Here is a 12,298-nt window from a genome sequence, read left to right on the forward strand (position 1 = left end):
TAAAGATGGAGGCAACTGGATCTCTAGGTGGAAAGCCCAGGCGGAATGTCCTCAAAAAGTGTGAGCCGGGCGTGGGGGCGCACGCTTGTCATCCCAGCACTGGGGAGGCTGAGGCCGGAGGATCGCGGTTTGCTGACAGCCTCAGCTACTTAGTGAGGCCCTCTGTAACTTAGTGAGGCCCTGTTTCAAAGCAAAGAATAAAAACAGGGCAGGGGGTGTGGCTCAGCGGTCAAATGCCCCTGGGTTCCATCCCCAGACCTGCAAAAAAAAAAAAAAAAAAAAAAAAAGTGTGAATTTCCATGGTGGGAATAAATAAATATAATGAAGGTGCTGAGCCGTTGCATGGTGCATGTTTGAGGTTCAGATCATCGAGGATTCTCTTGGGTTTATTCTCTGTGGAGCCTGGGTGGGTCCAACCTATTTAAAAACAACTTTTCCCCACCTCTTTCTGTTTTCTTCATTCTTGGTTTTTCATCCATCAGAATGGCCGCTGTTCCATCCGTCTGAATATTTATGTTGGGTATTGATGGGCCATGGCAAAGTTCCCAATTAGAACACAGGACTGAAGCAGGCTTCTTTATCAGGCCTCGCTATCTTGCTTACAGAGTGAACACAAATACTGTTCTTTTGGATCTTTACGTTCCTACAGCTTCGGGATCTCCAATGGCCAGTTATTTCTAGGGCTCTTCAGAGGCTCTCCCACTGCTCAGGGGCCCAACCATATCAGCCACCGGAAGGCAGCCTCGTTTTCGTTCTTTTTGACGACCTCCTCTGACGTGTTCTGCCAAGGACTTTGGGGATGTGAGACCTGGCCACGGTGCTGTGCTGCTGCTAGTTGAGCTGCTTTTGATGCCAATATTTGCTCTTGCCCCTGAATTTTGATGTTCTGACCCCAAAGGCTTTATAACTACCTCCCAGGGCTTTAACACAGCCTACTGCAGCTGCTTCATGGCTGGCTCCCTGAATACGACTGTGCCATGCTGTGTTGACAGATGATGTGAAGGGTCATTCTGTCACCAGCTGTGCCATATCCCCTAGGATCCAAGGTGGGGATACCGTGTGTGTGTGTGTGTGTGTGTGTGTGTGTGTGTGTGTGTCTGTGTGTGTGTGTGTGTGTGTGTGTGTCTGTGTGTGTGTGTGTCTGTGTGTGTGTGTGTGTGTCTGTGTGTGTGTGTGTCTGTGTGTGTGTGTGTGTGTGTGTGTGTGTGTGTGTGTCTGTGTGGTCTGGGGATCAAACCCAGGGGCATTCTACCTCTGAGCTACAACCCCAGCCCTTTTTGTTTTTTTGTTTGGAAACAGGGTCTCACTAGGTTGCTGAGAGTCTCACTACACTGCTGAGGCTGTCCTCAAACCTGTGATCCTCCTGCCTCAGCCTCCCAAGTACTGGGATTACATGTGTGTACCACCATGCCCAGCTGGGAAGGCTACGTTTTGTTCTTAGTTGAACATTGGGAGTATATTTCAGTTTTTATCAGTAGCTCTCAGCTTTGTAAGATTCTAACATAAGCCCAGAGGTCGTTGGGCCAAAGAACAGTATAAATGGCAATTCGTGCAGTGCTCAGAATTGTCCCTCTTAGTGAATGCTAGGACAGTGTCATGGGATGAAGTCTCTAGGCCTGCTGCCTTCCTGGAGGATGAACTTTTATGAAAGGTTCTCCATTCTTTCTCTCTCATGTCTCTTATCTCTTCAGATCCTACACAATCATCCTGAAAGGCATACCTAGATGTGTTTTTCCTAACAATAACATAACCTCAAGTCAGGATAGAATCATATTCTTCTGCTAGTTTGATAGAAATGTCCCTGAAGTTGCAGGCACATTTCTCTTTAGGAATGAGAACAAGCCTGAACTGCTAATCTCCACCTCTCCACCAGAGGGCAGATGTGTCATGTCTATTGAAATACCTGCAGGTCATGTTTACAAAAAGGACTTGTTAGTACAAATGTAATCTAGAAATTACATTCCTGTGTCTTACTCTGCATAGCTTTAATATTTAAAAAAACAGCTAGACTATATTACTATATATAAATGGAACAATAGTAATATCTATCCCAAGCAAATATATATGCTCTTGCAGTAGTTATACTTACTCTTAAAAGTGGTTTTATGGTTTTTAAAATGGTATTTAGCAATAGAAATTTCTTTGTATACCCTGGTTTTCCTTTGAAGCATAAAATACGGATCATTCAAAAGGATGTTTCAAGAGAAAATAAATGTAGGATTAATCTGCGTGAAGTTTTGCTCTCATATGCTTCTTTTATTTGCTATATCTTTAAAATAATTCTGATACTCTCATTTTTTCCACTTCAAAAAATGATTTTTTTTTCCATACTTGGAGAAGGAGAGCTATCTACAGTTTCTAAGTGGCAATATTTTGGTTTTGAGCATTTTTTTTCTGACTGATCCTATTAATTGGAGAATTAATGCTTGATTTCTAATTTTAAGGCATTCTCTAAATCATGTGGAAATAGAGGCCTTAAAATGACAATGTGGTGTGAATATATACCAATGTGAATCTGGATACTCTGTATGAGGAAGGAGGGAAACGGGGAGGGGCAGCACCAAGAATCTATAATCATATGTCATTGTCGGCATGATTTACATTATGATGTGAGACAATAATGCACCCATAAAAGCACAAAAATAGAAATAAAAGAAAAAATGGCAATGTGAGATACAACTAATTGTGGATTGCTCTTTGACTCTTAAGAAAACCAAAGTATAAAAATTATCCTGAAGCTCAGATAAAGGGAAATTCTTCATGTGCCCTTTTTTGGGCCATCACTTTTTAAAATATTGGTGCAATGGCCTATCTACATTTTTTCCAGTAAACACTCTTTTCTAAAAATAAAGAGCCGTGGTCTCGTAGTTAGTTTCAAAGTTGATAGTGCACTTTCAGCTCAAAGGTATTCTGGGGCTTATGTACTCCCTTTGCCTCCATTCAAAGGAAAACCTTTACATTTCCAGCAACTTGCTATTGTTCCTGAGACGTCTCAAGAGAGGGAGAGAGCCAGAGTAGAAAGGCATTGCATTAATTTCGTTGAAAAGAGTGAGCATAGGGTGGCTCAGCGGAATGATATTGCATGAGATCAAAGCTAAAGCCTTCAGACCCCTGGAGAAACCAGACCCAGTAAGATGCTGGGTTCTGGGCGGGGGTCGCGGGCTGGGCACGCCAGATGGGGCCCGGGTCGCGGGACTCTGGGCCCCAGGCCGAACTGCGAGTAGCACGCCAGACCCCTGGAGAAACCAGGCCCAGTAAGACGCTGAGTTCTGGGCGGGGGTCGCGGGCGGGGCACGCCTAATGGGGCCCGGGTCGCGGGACTCTGGGCCCCTGCCGAACTGCGCATAGCACGCCAGACCCCTGGAGAAACCAGACCCAGTAAGATGCTGGGTTCTGGGCGGGGGTCACGGGCTGGGCACGCCAGATGGGGCCCGGGTCGCGGGACTCTGGGCCCCGGGCCGAACTGCGAGTAGCACGCCAGACCCCTGGAGAAACCGGACCCAGTAAGACGCTGGGTTCTGGGCGGGGGTCGCGGGCTGGGCACGCCAGATGGGGCCCGGGTCGCGGGACTCTGGGCCCCAGGCAGAACTGCGAGTAGCACGCCAGATCCCTGGAGAAACCAGGCCCAGTAAGACGCTGGGTTCTGGGCAGGGGTCGCGGGCTGGGCACGCCAGATGGGGCCCGGGTCGCGGGACTCTGGGCCCCAGGCCGAACTGCGAGTAGCACGCCAGACCCCTGGAGAAACAAGGCCCAGTAAGACGCTGGGTTCTGGGCGGGGGTCGAGCACAGGGCATGCCAGCTGGGGCCCTGATCGCGGGACTCTGGGTCCCGGCCGAACTGCGAGTAGCACGCCAGACCCCTGGAGAAACCGGGCCCAGAACAGAAAAAGATAAAGAAAAATATCGGAGAGGTGGTAAGAAAGCCGTTATGGATGCCAGGACACTGGAGATGCAGACAAAACTTATCTAAATGCACTGGAACTTATGGAAAAATTCGCAGTGAAAGAGGACTGCTATTTCTCTATATTGTTAAGAATCTCAGACATCACATATAAGGAGAGAGTTTAGCGGAGACCAAGGAGAAATGCGGTGTTGAAAGAGTTCTTCGCGATGGTGGTAGAGACTTGTATTCAGGAGAAGCAGAAACCGGATCTTACCAACTTTATTTTTTTGGAGAAATTACACCAAATGTCGAATGCTACCATCACGCATGCTTAGGAACACTGGACAACATTCAGAGTGGAAAAAGAGCCTGGGAAGGATTTGAAACGGTGGAGGCAGTGGCAATGCCAGTGGCCAATATTCGGGGGAGGCAGAGATCTGATACATTACAACTGGAACCTTTGAAATACTAACCACAGAGACAGTGATCGGAACCTGCTGAGGGGTTAGGCGGGCGCCGGGGCCAGTGGCCGACATCGGAGCTTGCTGTGAGGCAGGGCCACTACTGAGGCCTCTGTGGCCGGGATTGGAACCTGCAGAGGGTTTAGACCGATGCTGGGGCCAGCGAGGCCGGCATTGGAGCCTGCCATGATGCAAGGCTTGTGCAAGGGCCTCCGAGGTCGGGTCCGGAACTCGCTGAGGGGTTAGGCCGGTGCTGGGGTCAGCGAGGCCGGCATCGGAGCCTGCCGTGAGGCAAGGCCAGTGTTGGGGCCCCCGAGGACGGGACCGGAGCCTGCTGAGGGGTTAGGCCGGTGCTGGGGCCAGCAAGGCTGGCATCAGAGCCTGCCATGAGGCAAGGCCGGTACTTGGGCCTCCGAGGCCAGGATAAGAGCCTGCCGAGGGGTTAGGCCGGTGCTGGGGCCTCCGAGGCCAGGATAAGAGCCTGCTGAGGGGTTAGACCGGTGCTGGGGCCAGCGAGGCCGGCATCGGAGCCTGCCTTGAGGCATGACCAGTGCTGGGGCCTCCGAGGCCGGGATCGGAGCCTGCCGAGGGGTTAGGCCGCTGCTGGGGCCAGCGAGGCCGGCATCGGAGCCTGCCTTGAGGCAAGGCCGGTACTGGGGCCTCTGAGGCCGGGATCGGAGCCTGCCGAGGGGTTAGGCCGCTGCTGGGGCCAGTGAGGCCGGCATCGGAGCCTGCCGTGAGGCAAGGCCGGTACTGGGGCCTCCGAGGCCAGGATAAGAGCCTGCTGAAGGGTTAGGCCGGTGCTGGGGCCAGCAAGGCCGGCATCGGAGCCTGCCGTGAGGCAAGGCCGGTACTGGGGCCTCCGAGGCCAGGACAAGAGCCTGCCGAGGGGTTAGGCCAGTGCTGGGGCCAGCGAGGCCGGCATCGGAGCCTGCCTTGAGGCATGACCAGTGCTGGGGCCTCGGAGGCCGGGATCGGAGCCTGCCGAGGGGTTAGGCCGCTGCTGGGGCCAGCGAGGCCGGCATCGGAGCCTGCCTTGAGGCAAGGCCGGTACTGGGGCCTCTGAGGCCGGGATCGGAGCCTGCCGAGGGGTTAGGCCGCTGCTGGGGCCAGTGAGGCCGGCATCGGAGCCTGCCGTGAGGCAAGGCCGGTACTGGGGCCTCCGAGGCCAGGATAAGAGCCTGCTGAGAGGTTAGGCCGGTGCTGGGGCCAGCGAGGCCGGCATCGGAGCCTGCCTTGAGGCAAGGCCGGTACTGGGGCCTCGAGGCCAGGATAAGAGCCTGCCGAGGGGTTAGGCCGGTGCTGGGGCCAGCGAGGCCGGCATCGGAGCCTGCCGTGAGGCAAGGCCGGTACTGGGGCCTCCGAGGCCAGGATAAGAGCTTGCCGAGGGGTTAGGTCGGTGCTGGGGCCAACGAGGCCAGCAGCGGAGCCTGCCGTGAGGCATGACCAGTGCTGGGGCCTCCGAGGCCGGGATCGGAGCATGCCGAGGGGTTAGGCCGGTGCTGGGGCCAGCGAGGCCGGCATCGGAGCCTGCCGTGAGGCAAGGCCGGTACTGGGGCCTCCGAGGCCAGGATAAGAGCTTGCCGAGGGGTTAGGCCGGTGCTGGGGCCAACGAGGCCGGCAGCGGAGCCTGCCGTGAGGCATGACCAGTGCTGGGGCCTCCGAGGCTGGGATCGGAGCCTGCTGAGGGGTTAGGCCGGTGCTGGGGCCAGCGAGGCCGGCATCGGAGCCTGCCGTGAGGCAAGGCCGGTACTGGGGCCTCCGAGGCCAGGATAAGAGCCTGCCGAGGGGTTAGGCCAGTGCTGGGGCCATTGAGGCCGGCATCGGAGCCTGCCTTGAGGCAAGGCCGGTACTGGGGCCTCTAGGCCAGGATAAGAGCCTGCCGAGGGGTTAGGCCGGTGCTGGGGCCAGCGAGGCCGGCATCGGAGCCTGCCGTGAGGCAAGGCCGGTACTGGGGCCTCCGAGGCCAGGATAAGAGCTTGCCGAGGGGTTAGGCCGGTGCTGGGGCCAACGAGGCCGGCAGCGGAGCCTGCCGTGAGGCATGACCAGTGCTGGGGCCTCTGAGGCCGGGATCGGAGCCTGCCGAGGGGTTAGGCCGGTGCTGGGGCCAGCGAGGCCGGCATCGGAGCCTGCCGTGAGGCAAGGCCAGTACTGGGGCCTCCGAGGCCAGGATAAGAGCCTGCCAAGGGGTTAGGCCGGTGCTGGGGCCAGCGAGGCCAGCATCGGAGCCTGCCTTGAGGCATGACCAGTGCTGGGGCCTCCGAGGCCGGGATCGGAGCCTGACGAGGGGTTAGGCCGCTGCTGGGGCCAGCGAGGCCGGCAGCGGAGCCTGCCGTGAGGCAAGGCCGGTACTGGGGCCTCCGAGGCCAGGACAAGAGCCTGCCGAGGGGTTAGGCCGGTGCTGGGGCCAGCGAGGCCGGCATCGGAGCCTGCCGTGAGGCAAGGCCGGTACTGGGGCCTCCGAGGCCAGGATAAGAGCTTGCCGAGGGGTTAGGTCGGTGCTGGGGCCAACGAGGCCGGCAGCAGAGCCTGCCGTGAGGCATGACCAGTGCTGGGGCCTCCGAGGCCGGGATCGGAGCATGCCGAGGGGTTAGGCCGGTGCTGGGGCCAGCGAGGCCGGCATCGGAGCCTGCCGTGAGGCAAGGCCGGTACTGGGGCCTCCGAGGCCAGGATAAGAGCCTGCCAAGGGGTTAGGCCGGTGCTGGGTCCAGCGAGGCCGGCATCGGAGCCTGCCTTGAGGCATGACCAGTGCTGGGGCCTCCGAGGCCGGGATCGGAGCCTGCCGAGGGGTTAGGCCGCTGCTGGGGCCGGCGAGGCCGGCATCGGAGCCTGCCTTGAGGCAAGGCCGGTACTGGGGCCTCCGAGGCCAGGACAAGAGCCTGCCGAGGGGTTAGGCCGGTGCTGGGGCCAGCGAGGCCGGCATCGGAGCCTGCCTTGAGGCAAGGCCGGTACTGGGGCCTCTGAGGCCGGGATCGGAGCCTGCCGAGGGGTTAGGCCGCTGCTGGGGCCAGTGAGGCCGGCATCGGAGCCTGCCTTGAGGCAAGGCCGGTAATGGGGCCTCCGAGGCCAGGATAAGAGCCTGCCAAGGGGCTAGGCCGGTGCTGGGGCCAGCGAGGCCGGCATCGGAGCCTGCCTTGAGGCATGACCAGTGCTGGGGCCTCCGAGGCCGGGATCGGAGCCTGCCGAGGGGTTAGGCCGGTGCTGGGGCCAGCGAGGCCGGCATCGGAGCCTGCCTTGAGGCAAGGCCGGTACTGGGGCCTCCGAGGCCAGGATAAGAGCCTGCCGAGGGGTTAGGCCGGTGCTGGGGCCAGCGAGGCCGGCATCGGAGCCTGCCGTGAGGCAAGGCCGGTACTGGGGCCTCTGAGGCCAGGATAAGAGCCTGTCAAGGGGTTAGGCCGGTGCTGGGGCCAGTGAGGCCGGCATCGGAGCCTGCCGTGAGGCATTACCAGTGTTGGGGCCTCCGAGGCCGGGATTGGAATCCTGCCAAGGGGTTAGACCGGTGCAGGGGCCAATGGCCAGCATCGGAGCCTGGCGTGAGGCAAGTTCACTCCTGCGGCCTCCAAGGTCGGGACCAAAGCCAGCTTAGGGATTTGACCGGTTCAGGGGCCAGTGAGACCAGAACTGGGTCCTCCCATGAGGCAAGGCCGCTGCGTGAGCCAGCGAGGTCTGGATCAGTCCACTGAGTAGCCAGGCCACTACTGGGACCATCAAGAGTGGGATTGGTACTTGCAACGCAGCATGCACAGAGAAATATCGCAGAAAATATAAATCAGACGCTTCTCTTAATCAGCAATAACTAGGAGGAAAAGGGCAACAGGAAGAGGTTGAGCTATAGAAAGGGCCCTATAGTGAAGCAACTAATGTGATCAATCAGAGGGTATGTAATACTGGAGGACGGAGCCTCTTTAAAATGCAGGAGGTACATAAACAAATGTATCAAAGTAAATCACCAAAGAAGTGTGGGATGGAGGGAGGGGGAGGGAATGGGACGGGGGCTGGAGGAGGGCTAATTGGATGATGTGTGCTTGTATATCCTCTCAAGTCTTGTACTCCAATGTGATTGATATATGACTACAATGCACCAATTTAAAAAATAAATTAATTAAAAAAAAAAAAAAAAAAAAAAAGCTAAAGCCTTTGCCCATTCCCTGTATGCCCTGCTTTTTCATTGATGTGATGAAACATGAACACTGCCAGAAATGGTACAGTAGCTTGCTCTCTGCTCCAGACAGAGCTTTTCCTGCAAAGCGAAGGTGGGGATAGGCGTGCGATAGGAGAAGTCATAAGGAACATGAAATATGGTCATTACGAGGCTCTTTTTTTTAAAAAAAAATCTTTCCCCTTACTGATAAGACTTGGAAGCCTCAAAGATATTTTTTCTAGGAAATCAAGTTGCTGATAAACTATACAATACAACATACTCTCCTTGGAAACATACCGAACGTCTATTTCAGCAACTTAAGATCCTTGATGCTTAAAATGTGGCCCAGGGACCAGCATCATCATCTTAGAACTTGGCAGAAACATAGAACTTTGTGTCTTATCCCAGTTTTCCTGAGTTAGACTCTGTATTTTAACCAAACCCAGGTGGTTTGTGTGTACATTGAAGTTTGAGAAGTATTGTCTTAGATGATTTATTTATTTAAAAACTTGGGTACTTTGGAGCAGAGTCCCCCCCCCCCCTTCTTAAGTTGGCTATATTTTGGGATACTGGTCTACCCGGTTCAACTCATTCAAAACTAGAAATACAGATCTCATGAACCGGATGACTACACAGTGTGTAAAGATAAGGTGTGCCAGCAGGCTGCTCTTTCTCATAATGCTTATTTTTTTTAACATAAAATATAAGGTATGGGTTGTCTTTCATTACACAAACATGATAAGACTCCACCTTATAGGACATGAAATGAGAACGTGATTATTCACATTATGAAAGCGTCTGCTTCACAGGGAAAATTTCAAAGTTCTTTCTTTAAGTTGCCTTGGGGTACATTTGAAATAGACTTTGACTCAAATGTTGATTCACAGTTCAGTTTTTAAGATGGCATATCATACATAAATGGAGACAGAAGTACACAGTAATTGTGGGCACATTATTAATATACATCTGAAAGAGCTCTTGACCACCCTCCTCATTTATTTTTCCCATTTTGGTCTAATATTTCTGAGTTTAAAATCTGTAATCACTTTTTATTCATTTACCAACCTATATAGCTCATTCCTTCACATCCTTCTGAAGCCAAAGCCTTCACGCTGATTGAATTAACCAAGGAGACACATCGAGATGGATTCAAGAAAAATGGCCCTTCAGCCTGATGAATAGTAATGGCAGTATTATGCTTGATTTGAGCCTGTAAAATCTTCTCTGGTAGGAAAATGGTGGTAGAGAAAGGGGATACATTCCTGTAGAGTGCAGTGGCAGGACAAAAATATTTCTCAGGACCCCAGATATTCTCAGCAACTAATAGCCACGTTGGGAGCAGTTGCTCCGATTGCCAGCTCCTCTGTGGTCTCATGGCCCCTGTTCATATCTATGTTATGATACTTATATTTCTCTAGTACAAACTGCATTTGTGCTGGTTTTACCAAAGGTTTGTGGAGGGCAGGGACTTTGCTTTTCTCATTTTCATGTTCCCAATGCCTGGTACCTAACAGTATTTCGCACAAGCTTGTTGGGTGATTTTGAACTCTGTGGTACAATTATTGATCTTTTTAGAAAGGTGCAGGAATTTGACACCTGAGTAAAGCAGCTACAGAAAGCTGACAAAACACCTTTCGGTTATCTCTTTTCACAGGTGCAGGAATAGCATCGTTCATCGAAAATATCAGATAATAAAAATTAGTATTTGGCTGAGGAAGTGTTGCTATGATTTGAATATTAATCACAAGCACTAGAAGTACTAAAAAAAAAGAGAGGGCGAGGAAGGGAAAGGAAGGGGAGAGGGAAGAGGGAGGACTAAGAAGAGGAAGGAGAACCAGGTGTGGTGGTGCACACCTGTAATCTCAGTACTTGAGAGGCTGAGACAGGAGGATCGCAGGTTCAAAGCCAGCGTTAGCGACTTGGTGAGGCGCTCTGAGACTTAGTGAGATCTTGTTTCAAAATAAAAAAATAAAATAGGGCTGGAGGTTGAGCTCAGTAATAGAATGCCCCTGGGTTCAATCCCCAGCACACACACACACACACAAAAGAGCGAGAGAGCAAGAGAGAGAGAGAGAGAGAGAGAGAGAGAGAGAGAGAGAGAGAGAAGGAAAATGGGTGGAAGAAGAGACAGAGAAAGCTATAGCTGCTCCATTGAAAACTCTTCCTCTCTCCAGTTATCTTCATATGTTGTTCGTCTCAAAGGCTGGCTCTGCTTGTGACCTGAGTCTTTTCTTAGGTCAGTACAAAGAATTCAGCACTGTTGGAAATCTGGCCTGTTTACCTCGGCAGATAACGTTCTAAACACAGACCTTGTTATCCTCTCAAGAGAATTTTCATAATAGCAAGGTATGGTGCCAGCCCAGTTGTCTGTCAAGAGAAAAATGGATACAAAAGTGTGTGTGTGTGTGTGTGTGTGTGTGTGTGTGTGTACAATGGAGTATGTGTATATTAAGATATACAATGAAATTTCACTCAGTCATAAAGAACCAAAGTATGTCATTGTCAGGAAGATGGATGGAACTGAAGAATATCATGCTAAGTAAGAGGAACCAGACTCAGAAAACCAAGGGTTGTATGTTTTTTCCTTTTTTTTCATATATGGAACAAGAAAAAAAAAGGAAAGAAAAGAAACTTCATAAAATAAGGAAAGAGACGAACTTATAAAAAACAGAGCTGGGCATGGCAGTGTATAACTCTGTGTGTGTGTGTGTGTGTGTGTGTGTGTGTGTGTGTGTGTGTGTGAATAGGGATTTAACCCAGGGGCTTTCTACCTCTGAGCTGTGTCCTCAGCCCTTTTAAAAGTTTTATTTTGAAACAGGGTCTCAGTAGGTTGCTGAGGTCTCATTAAAAGAGGAGTAAGGACACCTCTTGCTACGGGTGTCCTCACCCCTGCTACCTTTCTGTTTCATCATTCCAAATACATTGTATACATTTTACAGGCCTGGCTCAGTGTGCACCTTTCTTTCTTTCCTTCCTTCCTTCCTTCCTTCCTTCCTTCCTTCCTTCCTTCCTTCCTTCTTTCTTTCTTTCTTTCTTTCTTTCTTTCTTTCTTTCTTTCTTTCTTTCTTTTTTTTTGGTGGTACTAGGGATGGAACCCAGAGGCCTTCTACCTCCAGGCTACACTCCCAGACCTATTTTATATTTTTTTTATTTGGAGACAGGGTCTCTTAAACCAGCTGAGGCTGGTTTTGAACCTGCATGATCCTCCTGTCTCAGCCTCCCAAACGCGGGGATCACAAGCGTGCGCCACCACGCCCAGCGAGTGTGCACTTTTCATCCTAGTACTCGGAAGGCTGAGACAGGAGGATGGCAGGTTTGAGGCTGGTGCACGGTAACTTTGTTAGACCTCCTTTCAAGATTTTAAAAAGGAGGCTGCAGTGCAGCTCACAGGTAGAGCATCCCTGGGTTCATTCCCTAGTACCCTGCACCCCACTCCCACATACACAATGACCTTTTCTAGGTTTCACTTAAAAAGAAGAACCAGAATCACATCTTTGTCATCTTAGTACTAATCTAAATGCGGGATCCTCCTAGACAGATAGAAACCAGCCAAGGTGGCATAGTAGGAGGCGGGGGACATTCCAGGGTAATATTTTTTATGTAGTTGGTGCCCTCCTCTCGAGACCTAGAATCCTGACTCCTGTAGTCATTTGGGTCCATCGTATTCTGATGTATCCCTTTTATATATAATGATATATCCCATTAATTAATAAATTTGAGGGTATATATTCATAAAAGTTGAACACATGTTTTGGAATGAAAGCCATACAAATTTTCCATATACAACAAATCAAAGGTTGTAGACTATAGTTCT

The sequence above is a fragment of the Muscardinus avellanarius genome, assembly GCF_963383645.1.
Source record: "Muscardinus avellanarius genome assembly, chromosome: 17".
Taxonomy (NCBI): Eukaryota; Metazoa; Chordata; class Mammalia; order Rodentia; family Gliridae; genus Muscardinus; species Muscardinus avellanarius.